This window comes from Mobula hypostoma, chromosome 16 (assembly GCF_963921235.1).
Source record: "Mobula hypostoma chromosome 16, sMobHyp1.1, whole genome shotgun sequence".
Classification (NCBI taxonomy): domain Eukaryota; kingdom Metazoa; phylum Chordata; class Chondrichthyes; order Myliobatiformes; family Myliobatidae; genus Mobula; species Mobula hypostoma.
The window spans coordinates 54,579,160-54,595,570 of record NC_086112.1 but is presented as its reverse complement, the minus strand read 5'-3'; the positions used below and the strand labels follow the sequence as shown (position 1 = coordinate 54,595,570).

The following is a 16,411-nucleotide window of genomic DNA, read 5'->3' as shown; positions in this document are numbered from 1 at the left end:
GGCTGCTACTTGCTACAGGACCTTTCCAAACAGGATTGGAATGTGTGCAATGGATAGAAGCCATTTGACATTCACTACCCTGCAAATAATGTATGTTATTTACATAAAAATGTTGGCAATATTTGTAAATTCAAAAGGCTGGGCATTAAGAGCATTTTGGTGCAATGTATCCTTATGAGAGGAGAGGGGTGCATATTAAAAACTGAACTAGTAAATAGAACACGATTGGTTCCTTGGGTAATGTGTTACAGTAAAACTTCATAAATGGGATGCTCCTACATCTAGGAATACATGCAATTTAAGCAAAATAAAAGGCAAAGCAAGGTAAAGATGCTGTACACATTCTTTTCTCCCCAGACTGGATCATGGATTTGAAATCAAGGGTTCAAAATTGATTCCTTCATCCAGAAGCTGGAAAATGTGTGCAACATCATCTCAAATATTAATAAGGATTAATCGATCAAATTCTCTTTTAAAGACAATGGAAATGAGCAAATAACCCCAAAATAATTTCCCCCAAGTTAGTTATTACCAATCAGTTGATTCTTTAAAAAACATTGCATGTTTTTGACAATCTGAGATCATCGTTCTGTAAAATGCAAAAGCTAGCATGTCTGTTTTAAATTATTCTCATAGATATGTTTCAGAGTTTAAACAATGAACATGCAACACATCAATACTGTCATTTACCAAGTAAACTAATTTGTATGATGTATTATGTATTCAGTTAGTATTGCACAATACATTTTCAATCAGTACGAACCATATTCTTCCCTTTCAAGTGCATGCAGGAGGCCAACTATATTCCATTCAATTGAAATACTAAAGAAGAAAAGTTTTGTGGGTGAAATGAAAGATCTACATGTATATATCTTGCATAAACACACACACCGCAGAAAAATTAACCCCTTTCAGTTTCATTCCACTAAACTTGCATATGGCCATTAAAAGATTTAAACTGTGAATTTGAATGTCTGGTGGATTTACAAGAACAAAAAGGTAAAATTGGCGGTTTGTTTGTGAACAAAAATTGTTTGCTTTCCAATAAACTCAACAGGTTCAAATTTGAATTGTTACAAATTCTAGACTAATTAGTTCCTAAACGCAATTATGAACATCATCCAAATAAAGTTATTTGATCCAGTCTCATCTACAGTGGTACCACAGTCTTAAAAGTTTGAACAATTGATTCTGGTCACTGCAACTTGATTATGGCATGGGTCCTATTCAAAATCTGGAGAAAAACTTTCAAGTTTATGGGAAGGACTGCAACCCATGAATCAATGGTATTTACAGCATAACAATCCTTCAAATTCAAGTTAGTATAGATTGTAATACAGTAGATTCTGGTTAATTGAGCAGATCAGGACATATTGGCTTAATTAAGCATCTGCTCCAATTAGCCTGAGTTTCATGGAAATGGTTAAAAAGGTATAAAAATGTGAACTACTGATCAACTGTGTAACAAATTATGTATTTAACTGAAATACAGTTCAAATTATAACGATACCAATAAACCCAGCTGGGTCTCAACACCTTTCTGTAACCAGATTCTGGACAGTCAGTCTGTGTTGGCAGAAACATCTCATAGTAATATGGTATTAGCTCCATCACGCTGAGCGCCAGCTATCTTCAGGCCTGTGTGCTCAACCTGCTGCTGGTGTGTGACTGCATTGCCCGATGTAGTTCAAACCTAATCCTCAAGTACATTGACACATCAGTGACTGGCCTCATCAACAACAATAACAAGATGGCATGGAGAGGCAGTAGAGTAACTGGTAAAATGGTGCGAGTACAACAACTTAAGTCACTACATGGATAAGACCAAAGAGGTCATTGCAGACTTTAGGAACATGCAGGATGATCACTTCTCACTGTAAGTACATGGCTTCTCCATAGAGAGAGTCAAGAGCACCAATTTTCTAGAAGTGCACATAAGGAACAATCACACCTAGTCCCTCAGCACCAACTCTGTCAAAAAAGTACAGCATTTCCTGAGGAGATCAAAGCAAGTGAGGCTCATCTCTCCCCCACCCCTCTGCACCTTAATTTTTTTTCTAAAAAAAACAGGAGAACCACCAAGACTGTCCTGACCAGCTGCATCACTGTCTGGTATGGCAATTACATAGCATTGACCACAAGTCCCTACAAAGGAATGTGAGGATTGCTGAGGGGATCATCAAGGTCTCTCTTGCACCCAGAGATATTTATCAGGAGCACTGTGTATGCCTTTTGTTGGTGATGCCTCCCATGCATCCAATGATCTCTTTGACCCTCTGCCATCAGACAAGAGGTAGCATAACATTAGGACAAGAACCGTTAACAATGCTTGTCCTAATGCTAAGCTACCTCTTGTCTGATTGTAGAGGATCAAAGAGATTGTTGGAAACAGATTTTTCCGCCAAGCAGCAAGACGACAGAACTCCCTGCCACCACCTAGGTCTCATCACTATGAAGTGCCAGTAGCATTATACTGTTTACTTTTTAAACATGTATCACATATCCACCTTATTATTTGTTAACTCATTTGTGGTAGTGCTACAATGTGTTGTGTGTGAGAGTTACAGGTACTCTATTGTGCACCCTGGCCTGGAGGAACATTGTCTCGTTAGGCAGTATACATGAGCATGGTTGACAGACAATACAGCTGAACTTGATAAAGCTGAGTATTGTTCCTCAGTTATTCTGCAAATGAACAAAATCAGTACACACACCTAGTGCAGGTAATGGACTGCCTTCATACGATGCTTTTGACGACTGCATCCCACAATTCTTCATTTTCATTGTACAACTCCAGATGATTGTTGACATCTTCAAATTCTTCATAGTTCCTAACTCAGGGTAGTGAAATAGTTTCATTTTCACTCCCACCCATTTCTAGCATCTCCAAGCCTAAATAATTGAAACCACAGTGAGCAAAACAGTTTCAAATTGTCTTACTGCTCATCTCTGGTCAAATCGTCAGTGACAGAACAAAAAAAAAATCACTGCTTTTTGAACACAAACACACAACTGTTGCTATTTGAAAACCACTCCCTTGAAGCACAGGTGTAGTGTCTAACGTGCAATTGGGTGGCCGTGACTGACGCTAATTATAAACCGTTCAGCAACAACTTCCTGTCCCAATTAAGCAGCATAGTGTCCCAAATAAACAAGGGGAATTCTGGCCATTTTATCGATTAGTTTTTGCTCTTTAAGAGCTAACCCAAATTCATTGTAATTGTTCCTTAACTGCTCTTTAGCTTCATGACATATGGAGTATCATGTCTCCGCCAGCACTTATCAGCATAACTGAACACATTTATCACATACACCTCCTTTAACCTTTATGAGTTACTTTCTACAAAACATTTTCAATGCATTAGCATGCAAACTGCGGATAGCTCAATATTGCTGTTTTAATACAATGGACCAGACGGTCAAAACCAGTCTCAATCTGCTGGAGTCTTTTACCTCCAATTTAGCTGCTCAATGCACACACAAAGATACATTATCATGACTGAGCCACTCATCCCTTTTGCACTACTCCACCAGTTAACAATTCATTATAACCTCCACTCCATCTACCTGAAAAAAACATACATTACAGAATCAGAGACTATTCATTTGGTTCACGCTGCATCGCAGACACATCACATATAAAGCAAATCCACACACTTGCTTATCAATTATCTCTCTACCACCGTGTTGAACAGAAGCAAACAATGCTTCCACCACCCTTACAGGAAGAATTCCAAAGACTCAAACCTTCTGAGAAAAAAAAGTTACCTCATCTGTTTTAAACTCATTAACATCCTTTCTTTAAAAAAAGACAAAACTGTACACCTGTCCTTGTGCTCACCGATGGTCAATACACCTGGAGAATATCCCCCATTTTTCTTTTCTACTCACAACAAACAATATCGTCAGCTTTCCCAATCTCTTGTTTCTGACCTTCACGATAGCCACATCTGGGGCCTGCAGTCAATCCCCCTACTATGCATTGGCAATCACTCTACCAACCAAGCCAATCACCTCCCTAGACTGCAACAATAAAGTGTGGTGCACCAAGCTATGCGCATTAAGGAAAGTATTCGGTTATGGTAAAACACGCCACAGGCATGGATTTAAGTGTACTTAATGTAATATCCTCCCCACCCTGAAGCAAATAACCTAATAACTTCTGCAAGTTACTGCAATAAAAGCAATTATTTTTCCACAATTTGTCTTTGTCTTAGACATCTTTTGTTCATACTACAATTTAAGTAGGGCTTTGCAACAGCAGAGGTAGAATAAAAGTAACCTTCGAGTGATCTCTTAGCTCAATAGACCCAACCTCCTTACATCTGTTACACTGGAGATATCATTAAAACATCCTGTATATTCTGCATATCTATCCATCATTGGAAACTGACGTTTTTGATCTGAGGTTCTTCAAAGTCAAGAATGAGGCAAAATTCAACTGTTTATTCACTTCCATAGATACTGCCTAACCTGCGTTCCTCAGCATTTTATTGTGTTGCTTCTGAGTGGCAGAGGGAAATCTCAGATACCAGCTCTTTACTCCACTGTTTATAATTGCAGAATGAAGATTTTTATAGAATATTCTGCAATATGTAAATATAGTAGATTAATTCAAACAAGAACCATGCTTCTGATTATAAATGTAAATATATTCAGGAAGCTTAAAATTAGCCTTCAGTTTTTTTTGTAAATTGCAAGCAGTAAATTGAAGTTAAAAGCACAGGCTGCTCCACAAAGAGATTGCATATGCAAAAGCCAAACGTTAAGACAATGGGGTTGTGTTAAGTGGCTTGCATCAAACAAGGCAACATGGCTGAATTATTTGCACCATTGTGACTGAGATAAAGCAGCAGACCCAGAAGGATGTTGTAACATGGCTATAGGTATAGACAATCAATAGTTTCTGAGTACTTATGATATTTGTGTACTCAGAGACAGCCCTGACAACATTAACTTTGGATGTCTGGGATCCCATCATTCCCACAATCCTGATTGAGAAGTTGCAGAACCTAGGCCTCTGTACCTCCCTCTGTAATTGGATCCTCCACTTCCTAACCGGAAGACCACAATTTGTGCAGATTGGTGATAACATCTCCTCCTCAGCTGATGATCAACACTGCCGCACCTCAGGGGTGTGTGCTTAGCCCAAATACCATCTATAGATTTGCTGACGATACAACCATTGTTGGTAAAATCTCAGGTGATGACAAGAGGGTGAACAGGAGTGAGATATGCCAACTAGTGGAATGGTGCCGCAGTAACAACATGGCACTCAACATCAGTAAGGCGAAAGAGCTGACTGTGGACTTCAGAAAGGACAAGACTAAGGAACACATACCAATCCTCACAGAGGGATCCGAAGTGGAGAGAGTAAGCAGTTTCAAGTTCCTGGGTGTTAAGATCTGAGGATCCAACCTGGTCCCAACATATCGATGCAATTATAAAGAAGGCAAGACAGCAGCTATAATTTATTAGGGGTTTGAAGAGATTTGGCATGTCAGCATATACTCAAAAACTTCTATAGTTGTACCATGGAGAGCATTCTGACAGGCTGCATCACTGTCTGGTATGGAGGGGCTACTGGACAGAACCAAAAGAAGCTGCAGAAGGTTGTAAATCTAGTCAGCCCCATCTTGGGTAATAGCCTACAAAGTACCCAGGACATCTTCAGGGAGTGGTGTCTCAGAAAGGCAGCATCCATTATGAAGGACCTCCAGCACCCAGGGCCATCAGGTAGGAGGTACAGAAGCCTGAAGGCACACACTCAGCGATTCAGGAACAGCTTCTTCCCCTCTGCCATCCGATTCCTGAATGGGTATTGAATCCTTGGACACTACCTCACTTCTTAAAAAAAACAGTATTTCTGTTTTTACACATCTTTTAAAAAAATACATAATTGATTTACTTGTTTATTACTTTTTTCTCTGCTAGATTATGTATTGCATTGAACTGCTGCTGCTAAGTTAACAAATTTCACATCACATGCCTGTGATAATAAACCTGATTCTGATTTCTGCCACGAGACACTGTTAGACTATATTGTGTGAATTACTTTGTAACAAAGATGTTTGACCATTCAGCGGTGTCTGTCACTGTAGATATGCAATTCAAAGGAAGCATTGAAGGAAACATGTCATTGTAACTATTGAAACTGTACCAGCTCCTGTTACGTTTGATCTTAAGGCTATAAAAATGTGATGTACTTTCGGGTTTGTGATCCTCTGAAGAGAGTGTTTCCAGAATGCTGCCTACTTGTTGTGATGAATAAAGACTTCTATATCACCAGCTTTAGTGTCTCTCCAGTGACTTCATTCACAGTCACATTGATGTTTAGGAGATCGGTTTTTAAAACTAAGAACATGGGAACAGGAGTGTAGGTCATTGGGCCCTTTGAACTGGCTTCATTACTCCTCAGGACTGCAGCTGATGTATATTGAAACACTAACTCCACATCCCTCAATTTTCTTAAGTTCCATAAATCCATTCATCTGTTTTTTTAAAATAAATACACTGTGCTTCAAGGAAGAAAATTCCTCAAAGTAGAATGAGAGAAAAAATAAAGTATCTTTCCACAAACTGGAAATGAGCTAACAAATAAACATGATAAATGGTTTGTAAATTCCACTCCTTTGAACAAATCTGCCCAACTATTTCCCTGTATCTAAATGTCTTTCTGTTGTATATTTCACTGTGACAAAACTGCAATGCAAATTGCCATTGCCCAGTAGGTAGAACATGAGCATTTTAAAATCATGCTGTGGATGTGATTGAAACTATGCACGATAATTCCAATTATGCCCCTAAACCCTTGCAAGTCTGAACCAGAAGGTGTAGATTAAAGCTAATGTCCAGAGAAATCCTGTTGACGTTAGATCTAATTCTGTTATGGAAGAGTTCAATTACCTGTAGTCAATATCACCCAGGTAAAATTAGTCTTAGATGAAGATAAACTCATATAAAAAGATGGTTTTCCTCTATTCTCCACAAAATGGAATCCATCATAGCCACTTAAGATTCAAAAAGCCTTTCACAGCAAGGCTCATACCATCTTATAACTATTTTGCTTTAACAAAATTTGGAAATACTGTCTATTAAATGAACAGTTAAGTTTCGAAGCAATAAAAGTTACAATGCTGTTTTTGCCCCAAGTGATACAGGCAGTATCAGCTAATTCTCTGCCATTCAATTATGTTTTCTTTTTCTACAAAATAAAACTCAGCTCATAAGACCATAAGATATAGGAACCAAATTAGGCCATTTGGCCCATTGAGTCTGTTGTGCCTGGCTGATCCAATTTTCCTCTCAGCCCCAATCTCCTGCCTTCTCCCCATATCCTTTCATACCCTGACCAATCAAGAATCTATCAAACTCTGCCTTAAATATACATAAAGATTTGGCCTCCACAGGTGCCTCTGGCAAAGAATTCTACAGATTCACCACTCTCTGGCTAAAGAAATTCCTCTGCATCTCCCACCACAGGAAATATCCTCTTCACACCCACTCTTTCACCATTTCATGATTTTCAATGAAGTCACCCCTCATTCTTCAGTATTCTAGTGATTAAAGACCCAGAGCCATCAGATGCTCTTCATATGACAAGCCAATCAATCCCGGAATCATTTTCATGCACCTTTGAACCCCCTCCAGTTTCAACACATCCCTTCTCAGGAGGCCAATACTGCTCAAGTGAGCCTCAGCAATGTTTTATCAAGTCTCATCATTCCATCCTTGCTTTTTATATTCGAGTCGTCTTGAAATGAATGCTAACTTTGCATTTGCCTTCCTCACCACACACTCAAGATGCAAATTAACCTTTAGGGAATCCTGTACAAAACTCTCAAGCCCCTTTGGCACCTCAGATTTTTGAATTTTCTCTCCAATTGCAAAGTAGTCAACCCTTTAATTTCTCCTACCAAAGTGCAAGACCATACACTTCCCCGACACAACTCCATCTGCCATTTCAGCCCGTTCCACTACTCTGTCTAAATCCTCATGCAACCGCTCTACTTCCACAAAACTACCTGCCCCTCCACCTATCGTGATATCGTCTGCAAACTTTGCAACAACATCAATTCCATCATCCAAATCATTGACATGTAACATAAAAAGAATCGGACCCAACACAGACCCCTGCGGAACACAACTAGACACCGGCAGCCAGCCAGAAAAGGCTCCCTTTATTTCCTACTCTTTGCTCGCTGCCAATCAGCCACTGCTTTATCCGTGCTCGAATCTTTCCTGTAATAATCTTTTTCAGCTCACCAAATCATATTAGACAGTTGAAGGACTCAAACACACACAGAGTGAGGGGGTTATTGTAGTTTGCATTTCGCAAGTTACAGAGTTGATACTCATTTATCCTTGGCCAAACTACTGCTCCTTAACTTGTACCTAATCCGCCGCCCAAGAGGCTGACGTCTATAATACCAGACCCTTCTCTTTCACTGGGTGGTAGATGACTGGAACGTCTACACCAAGCACCTGCAGGGAGCACTGTAACAAAAAGCACAGCTGCGAAACCTGCAAGTCAACACCATAATTTAGTTAAAATGAAGGGGCAGGCACCACCTCGCCAACAAAATAATTAATATTCAAAGAGCAAATACATTTTAACAGTACCATTCAATGGTAAAGCTCTCATTAACAAGAAACAGCTAGAATGCACACCGAAACCATTTGTATTAGAATTGACATCGTCAATCAATTCTCAGAATAAATATTGCATCAGGTTGTTAAAAGTTATGAGTATGCACTGAAGTTTTAGATAGTGAAAAGGAACTCAAATCGAAGACCCAAAAAAGACCCTGGTTTCCGTGAACACCTCCGTAGATCTTTAAACAAAAAGTATTAGAAATAATTTGTTCTAAAAATTAAGAAGTTGCTTGGATATATGTCTTTTCAAAGGCTTTTTTGCAGTTTTTTTGGTTGAATGTTACACTTTCCTTCTACACAAGTAAATTACGAATATGCACTATGATAGGAAACGGGGACACTTGGAAAATAAGACTAACCTTGGGGAATTAACAAAGAAAACAGTAGCGTCCACGATTCTGGCCAAGGTAAACTCTGTCGCCCGCAACAGGGCTCTCTCAGCACGCGAGAAGAAAACCCTCCACTCGGGGTCACCGCTCCTGCTTTGTGAGTTGGACGTGTTACTATCCACATCAACTGGCCTCTCTCACTCGGATCAAACACTTGTCCCGGGTCATGAATATTTATTTAATCGCTGTGGACAGCGTACTTTCTTCAACCACCTTCCATCCAAAAAAAAAGTTTTTAAAATTTTCTAACAGAGCAAAAAAAAAGCTAAAGACACTTGGAAACTCAATAATCACTGCTTACATTTACAAACTTTTAGATTATGGGTTATATTTTGACTCAAACTTTTACGTTAATTAGGAACAAGTACAGTAATTCGCCGGTGATGCAAATTAGCAGGTAATACAAATGTGTACAATCCCATAAAAAAGTGCAAGTTATTTTTAAAGGATATTTATCCTGTTGAGAAGATATAGCGAAAAGCTCCTTCACTCTCATTCTACAAACAACACTCCCTGCTCTCCAATGTAAGCCACCGAGAAAATAGCAAAGACCTACAACTTTTACCGAACTACAATCTTCTCTTAAAAACTCTTCGCAGCTGACTGACCTTGTTCACTGCACAAAACAGAGGGAAGCTGGTTCTGTCCAAAAGACCGGTAACTTTAACTTTCTTCCACCCGCCTCCTTTCGTAACCGACCCCACGGAACAAACTGCAGTCTCGCCGCTTTGTGCACACAGGTCGCAGTACCGCACCGCGCATGAACACGTAAGTACGTAGGGGAACTATGGGAGTTGTAGTGTCACCGCACTGAGTTTCCCAAAGGAATTAAATTACAAAGACTTAAGGCATTATAGACAGCTCGACCACAGTAGATTTTTAACAGTGCGAAAGGAATAAAGGAACAAAATTACAGGGTGAGATAAAAGAATGACTTGCACTTTTATTTAGAGGATTTCACCTGTCAAAGATATTTCACAGGCAATGCAGTGAATTGGAAGCTTAGTCACTGTTGTAATGTCAGAAACGCAGCAAAATAAAAAAAAGATGCAAAAAGTTATGAAGATATTACAATACTCATGGGTTTGACTTGATAGGAGAGGCTGGATAAACTGGGATTATTTTCCTCTGGAGCATGCAAGGCTGAGCAGTGATCTTTTAGAGGTTTTAAAAACATGGGGTAAATAGCTGTGGAAGCCCAAAAGAAGGTGGTGTAAGTTGTCAGGCGTCCATGGATCCCTTGCTTAATGGTATTGGTACATGGCATTAAAAGGTTGGGAATCCCTGGCTTAGAGTGAGAGGGAAAATCTGTAAAAGGAATCTGAGGGGCAATGTTTACACATAGAGAGGAGGACCGGACAAGACAAGCCGCCAGAGGAAGTAGTAGAGGCAAGTACAATTACGACATTTTAAAGATATTTGGATGGGTACATGGATAAGAAAAGTGTTTAGAGAGATCTGGGACAAAAGCAGGCAGTTGGGAACCAATTCAGTTAAGTAATCTTGGACCAAAGTTCTTATTTCTGTGCTTCTTGGTTCTTTGTTTCTCTGGCTCTATGAGTCCATTTGCACAAAACTAGCTCTCCTGAACACCCAGAGTTCAGGACAAGAGGAACATTTCCTAGTCAGCTTCAAAATAATACTTTAAGATCTTCTACATTAACTTGAGAGAACATTAGGAGCCTCAGTTTAATTCTCATCAAGAAGACTACGTGTCTGACAGTGGAAGGTTGTTGCACAAGTTGAATGCATTCTGCTCTTGTCTCCCATAGTAACGTTCCAAGCCACAGTAAAAAGTTGGTGGGTAGGTCTGCAGTGCATTGAGTAGAGATGCAGCTTTTGTTTGCTTTTTAAATTCTTTCTAATGTTTTACATGGCCCCCAAGATTTAATTGTATTTAACAAGCCCACAGAAGTTATTTGTATGGAAAGATTCACATTCAGTAAGCTCTATTTTTATGTTATATTAAATGTAGGAAAGTTAGAAAACTTTTCAGCAGTTATGTCATGTTAAACTGTGCATTTTATAAAAGTCATATTGAACAAATTTACTATTTAGAAATATAAATATGCAATTTAGCAAGATCTCAATTTTTTTCCTAATTTATATTTTTCTAGACTTTTGGATTGTTGATACAGTCTTCCTATATCTCCAGTTTGCCCTAAATGTATTTCCCATATGTTATTCTAACCATTTTGTTAATATTATAGCCATTTTTGACTTTCAAAATATCTTCCCTTTCCTGCCATTTTCCAACCTTTTACTTTGTCAGAGTTATACAGTACATGCAGGTGGGTTCACTTTCTGAACTGATTTGGATTAGTTAACTCAGCCTGAAACCATTAATTTCATGTCTTCAATCTGATTTATTAAGGTGATGTGCAATTGCTTGTCCAATTCCCTCCTTGCAATATTATCAACTTGCACTTCCAGCCAATTACCATAGCAGAATCTTCAACACCCTATACATGGAGTGCCAAGTCTTAATAACAGCAAACACAGTCAGAAGTTCTGTTAAATAAATTATGGCTCAATATCTAATTCTGCATCATAGTTCTTAGAGGTAACAGAGTACATTTTTAGCTGCATCCAGGATCTTCAAACATTTACTGTGTCGAGGGAAAAGAAGCCTACCAGCTGCACTGAATTTACAAGGTAGATTCTTTTGTCAGAAAATAACCAGTGCTTTGCTGTAACAATCATTGCTACAAATAGCACATTCAAAAGCTATTAGAGAATTAGGATATACTCGGGATTCAATTACCTCAGTTACTATTCTGAAAGACTTATACGGAAAAGGTTTGCATACATCATACTGCATAATTGATTGACTGGTGCAATAATCTAATGTGGAAAATATGTTTTTCTCTGCTGAGGAACTTGTTGAAAGGAATGTGAAGATAGTCAAATATGTGGATCTTAATAGTCCAACTTGTTTGGACCAGCATGACTTATTTCTTAATGCCTATTGGAGACATTGCAGAAATCTATGCAAAAAAGTTAGGGCAAACAATCGATCAAAGAAAAAGCATGAATGAATTGAATTGGGAAAAAATTCACTGGAGGACGGCCAGGTATATTTGGAACCAAATAACTGGGTCTGCAGTGCATGACCCAGGCATACCCATGCCAACACTTTGTGCTCTGACCATTGCTAATGCTGGTAACAACAAAAATATTCACCAAGTACAGAAAGCTTTCCTGGACATATGATGAAGCAAAGACATCTGATTATAATGGGGTGGATTATTCTGGACCCTACCTAATGCTTGGTCTCTGTCCCCATTGCCAACACTACTGCTTCCCCACAGGCACAAAACTAGCATCCCTAGTCAAAGGCATTTGAACTTTTTTAAAACTATCTCCAGTTAGTTCTATTAAAAATACAAGTAGATTAAAATAATTAAAACATAAAAAAATCTAAAACCAGAACATAATTTAAACCATTGAAATTAAATGAAATAAAATGGCTTTGTTCATATTTTTTAAAGTATATATATTCAATTGGAGAGATCTGGCTATGACTGGTAAGACCAATGTTTATTGCCTGTGCAAAGTTTCCCTTTAAAATGTGCTTGGTGGCAACTGAATGATTTCCTGGGCCACTTGAGTCAGCATTTATGGGTCAACCTCATGGGCACATTTAGACCAGATTAGAAGAGTACTTCTTCATCTAAAGGGAATACACATTTTCCACATGTACAGCAACACTTCTCAAATAAAAGGTCAGTCCTATTTGTAGGCCACTCTTTCTGGCATATAGATGTGGGAGGAGAATCTGAATCAACACTACAGGCCGAACTGTTCTGATGAAAGGATTTTCCTTAGATACTGTCTGACACGTTGAGTATTTCCAGAGTTTTTGGTTTTTATTGCGATTTCCTCACTTTCCTCTGTAAGCCCATTAAACATCATGAATATAATGTATCAACATGACAATCCAGAGTGAATTTTGACATTATATATGTCTACAAAGGGCCCGATGGAAAATCCTGGCAATTCTGGATAATGTTTCTTGCCATCTTGGCTGAACAGCGGAGCACTTTTAGAAAAAGACTAAGATAAATGCGCTGCTTCAAAAAACACTATCTGAAGTCATTCTTACTCTTGGCCATTAGGCTCTATAATGAGTCAACCTACAGCCACAGAAGTGATGACCCCTTCCACCCCACCTCCTGTTAGACTGTTTGAGGTAACTTGTTCTTTATTCTTTCTTACTTCTCTTCTAATACTCTTACTTTTGTATATCTGTGCAATTGTAATGCTACTGTGACACCGTAATTTCCTTTGGGGTCAATAAAGTTAGGCTAATTTGAATTGGGCTAATTCAACCACAACTAATTTCTTCTACGTGCAGAAGAATCACTTATTAAATGCACACAATGTGCCAGAAATAGTATACCAAAACAGTGCAATCCCCGACACTTATTACACAGCAAACTTCCATATGTATGACTGGTGAGAGTTGCTAACTTATGGCTAGAGTTCTTCAAGTAGTAGTCCTCAATGGAAAGTTGTCAAACTAAATGCAGCTATTCATGTGAATGCCTACTGACACATGATTGAACGTTGTGGAGGTGAACATAGAGCAAGGATCAGAATGATCAGGGCTACCGACCTGCCTTGTCACAAAGCAAATACAGGAAAATACCGAGGTGCTTCATCGCCATATCTGTGCATATGGTTATCCTTTGACTGACTTCCCTCAGTTCCTGCTCACCTGTACCTGCTTTTTCTAGGTATATTGATTCATCAGCCCTCAATTTCCCTCTGTCACCAAAGACTTATCCTACATAGTTTAAGCTAAACCATGGCAAAGGCTTTTGTACTATTTTAAATTAGCTCTTACAGATTGGACTTATGGAAACATATAAATAGATTCAAGTAATTTTTATGTTCTAGGTATCAATTTGCTAGTGTTTTAGTTAATATTAAATTCAAGTTAAATAAGGTTGGACAGGCACTCAAAAAGTGGCTCAGGAAAGAATCTATTTCAATGTCCTTTGACTAAATTCATCCTGCTCCTATGGCCTGCTTTGCTAATGGAGCTTTGTCAAATGTGTGTCCAATGCCAGCTGCTGTGATTCTTGCACGGCCAGTGATACCTGCATGTAGGTGTATCACACATGGAAGCGGGCAACTGCCGTGATGTTACAGGCATATTTCTCCTGGGGCCAGGCGGAGCAAGTGGCAAGGGTTTCCCAGAGGAGTCCTACTGCCTGTCATTGCACTCCCATTGTCATTATGGAAATCACCATGGTAACCTGTCTCTAGAATCCTGAAAGGCTGATATATCTGAGGCACACTGCAATTTCTTGTTATTAAACATGATGCAGTCAAGAGATATTTTTATTGAATTACTATATAATTTGAAATGAATAGAAACAGTGGCATTTGTGGATGAAACTGGTAATTCATTTTGCACAACAGTTAGTAAGCTAGGAATTTCTCTGCACACTCACTGAACAGATATCCTGAAGCCACTATCAGATAGCTGTGCTCTGATATTAGACTTTTTACTAAATTCCATGGGGGACTGCCTCGGTCAAGAGCATCCCCATGTACTCTAGAGAATCTGTACAAACATATTGCTCCAAGTTGGACCCTACTTTAGCTGTACTCTATTATATATCTCAACAGAGAGGAACGGCTGCTCTGATCTTTGTAAAATTTTAGTATATTTAGGAGTTTTAAATCATCTTTAAAATTGTTTTATTTGTTATTTTTAATCGTGATGTAAAATCATATCTTGAGAAAGTGAAAGAGGTAGCTTCTGAAAACTTGCTGTTAGAAAAATGTTGGCGCCCCTACATCTCTTCAAATCAAGCTTTTGCTATGATTATTTAAGCCAGTATTGCATTATCCTAATTAGCAGCACATTACTTTTGGTTTGGTTAGTGCTGAACTTGCTAACCCATGGTGAGTACATAAGGAAGTTAAATGGGTACATGTGAATCTTATACTTAGTTGTGAAAATCCTGAAGTTTGAATGGATTGGTAACTGCTGCACTTCAATTCATAGCAAAAAAATCTCATGGGCTTCGCACAATTAATCTCATTGCATCATCAATGAACAGTTTTGAAGATAACATCCTGATTTTTTGTTTGAAATCTTACATCTTTTTCTGTATTCACCAAGAACATTATAAATAAATGATATTAATTTATAAACTTCAGTTACATTAGCCTTTTAAAATAAACAGTGTATAATTACTTACCACTTACCTGTATACATAGGATATAGGTGAGTGGCATATATATATATATATAAAATTATTGATAATAAATTTTACTCTTATTTTGTTAGCATCCACCAAAGGTGTGATTATTTATCTTTTCAACATAGTCACAAATTATATTCATATACTAATTCATATTTATGTCATGTTATAGAACAATTTATATACCAAAGCTGTCAATATTGACTCTGAAAAGAAGACATTCTGACAATAAACTTTGAAGAACATATTTTGCATCAAAAAATAATATTGACATATAAGAACATCATAAATATTTGTTGATAGTGACATAGTAATAAACCATGGTCTTCCTCCTATTCAAGAATCAAGAGATTCTTTCACTGTGTTTCAGGTAAGCAACAATAATGTTTCAAAGATCCCTGGTATCTGCAAGAGACTTGAAGAGTTCTCCCTGTGTTGGTAAACATAATTCCCAGTTAATCAGAAGTGAGGCATCTTCCAAAACTGGCTGATCTACACATTTCTATGAGACTACGGTGGTTTCTGTCACAGATTGCTACTACTCAGTGCTGGGACCCCAATTGTTTACAATATATATTAATGACTTAGATGAGGGAATTAAATGCAGCATCTCCAAGTTTGCGGATGACACGAAGCTGAGCGGCAGTGTTAGCTGTGAGGAGGATGCTAAGAGGATGCAGAGTGACTTGGATAGGTTGGGTGAGTGGGCAAATTCATGGCAGATGCAATTTCATGTGGATAAGTGTGAGGTTATCCACTTTGGTGGCAAAAACAGGAAAACAGATTATTATCTGAATGGTGGCCGATTAGGAAAGGGGGGGGGGTGCAACGAGACCTGGGTGTCATTATACACCAGTCATTGAAAGTGGGCATGCAGGTACAGCAGGCGGTGAAAAAGGCGAACGGTATGCTGGCATTCATAGCAAGAGGATTCGAGTAGAGGAGCAGGGAGGTACTACTGCAGTTGTACAAGGCCTTGGTGAGACCACACCTGGAGTATTGTGTGCAATTTTGGTCCCCTAATCTGAGGAAAGATATCCTTGCCATAGAGGGAGTACAAAGAAGGTTCACCAGATTGATTCCTGGGATGGCAGGACTTTCATATGATGAAAGACTGGATCGACTAGGCTTATACTCGTTGGAATT

At 38.6% G+C, this 16,411-nt stretch overlaps 1 protein-coding gene across 4 annotated transcripts in view; it reads right to left on the bottom strand.

The window, feature by feature from the left end:
• Window positions 1-9,780, bottom strand: part of kank1a (KN motif and ankyrin repeat domains 1a) — a 274,650-nt gene extending 264,870 nt beyond the window's left edge. For 2 of the 4 annotated variants that reach the window (XM_063068969.1, XM_063068968.1), the window contains exons 1-2: window positions 9,653-9,770; window positions 9,015-9,257 (exon numbers count right to left, since the gene is read on the bottom strand). The gene's annotated coding sequence lies outside the window, so the exon portion shown is untranslated. Of the gene's footprint in view, window positions 1-9,014; window positions 9,258-9,652 lie in introns of all 4 variants that reach the window. The other 2 variants (XM_063068970.1, XM_063068971.1) reach the window with 2 other exon arrangements.
• Between the last annotated feature and the right edge of the window lie 6,631 nt (window positions 9,781-16,411).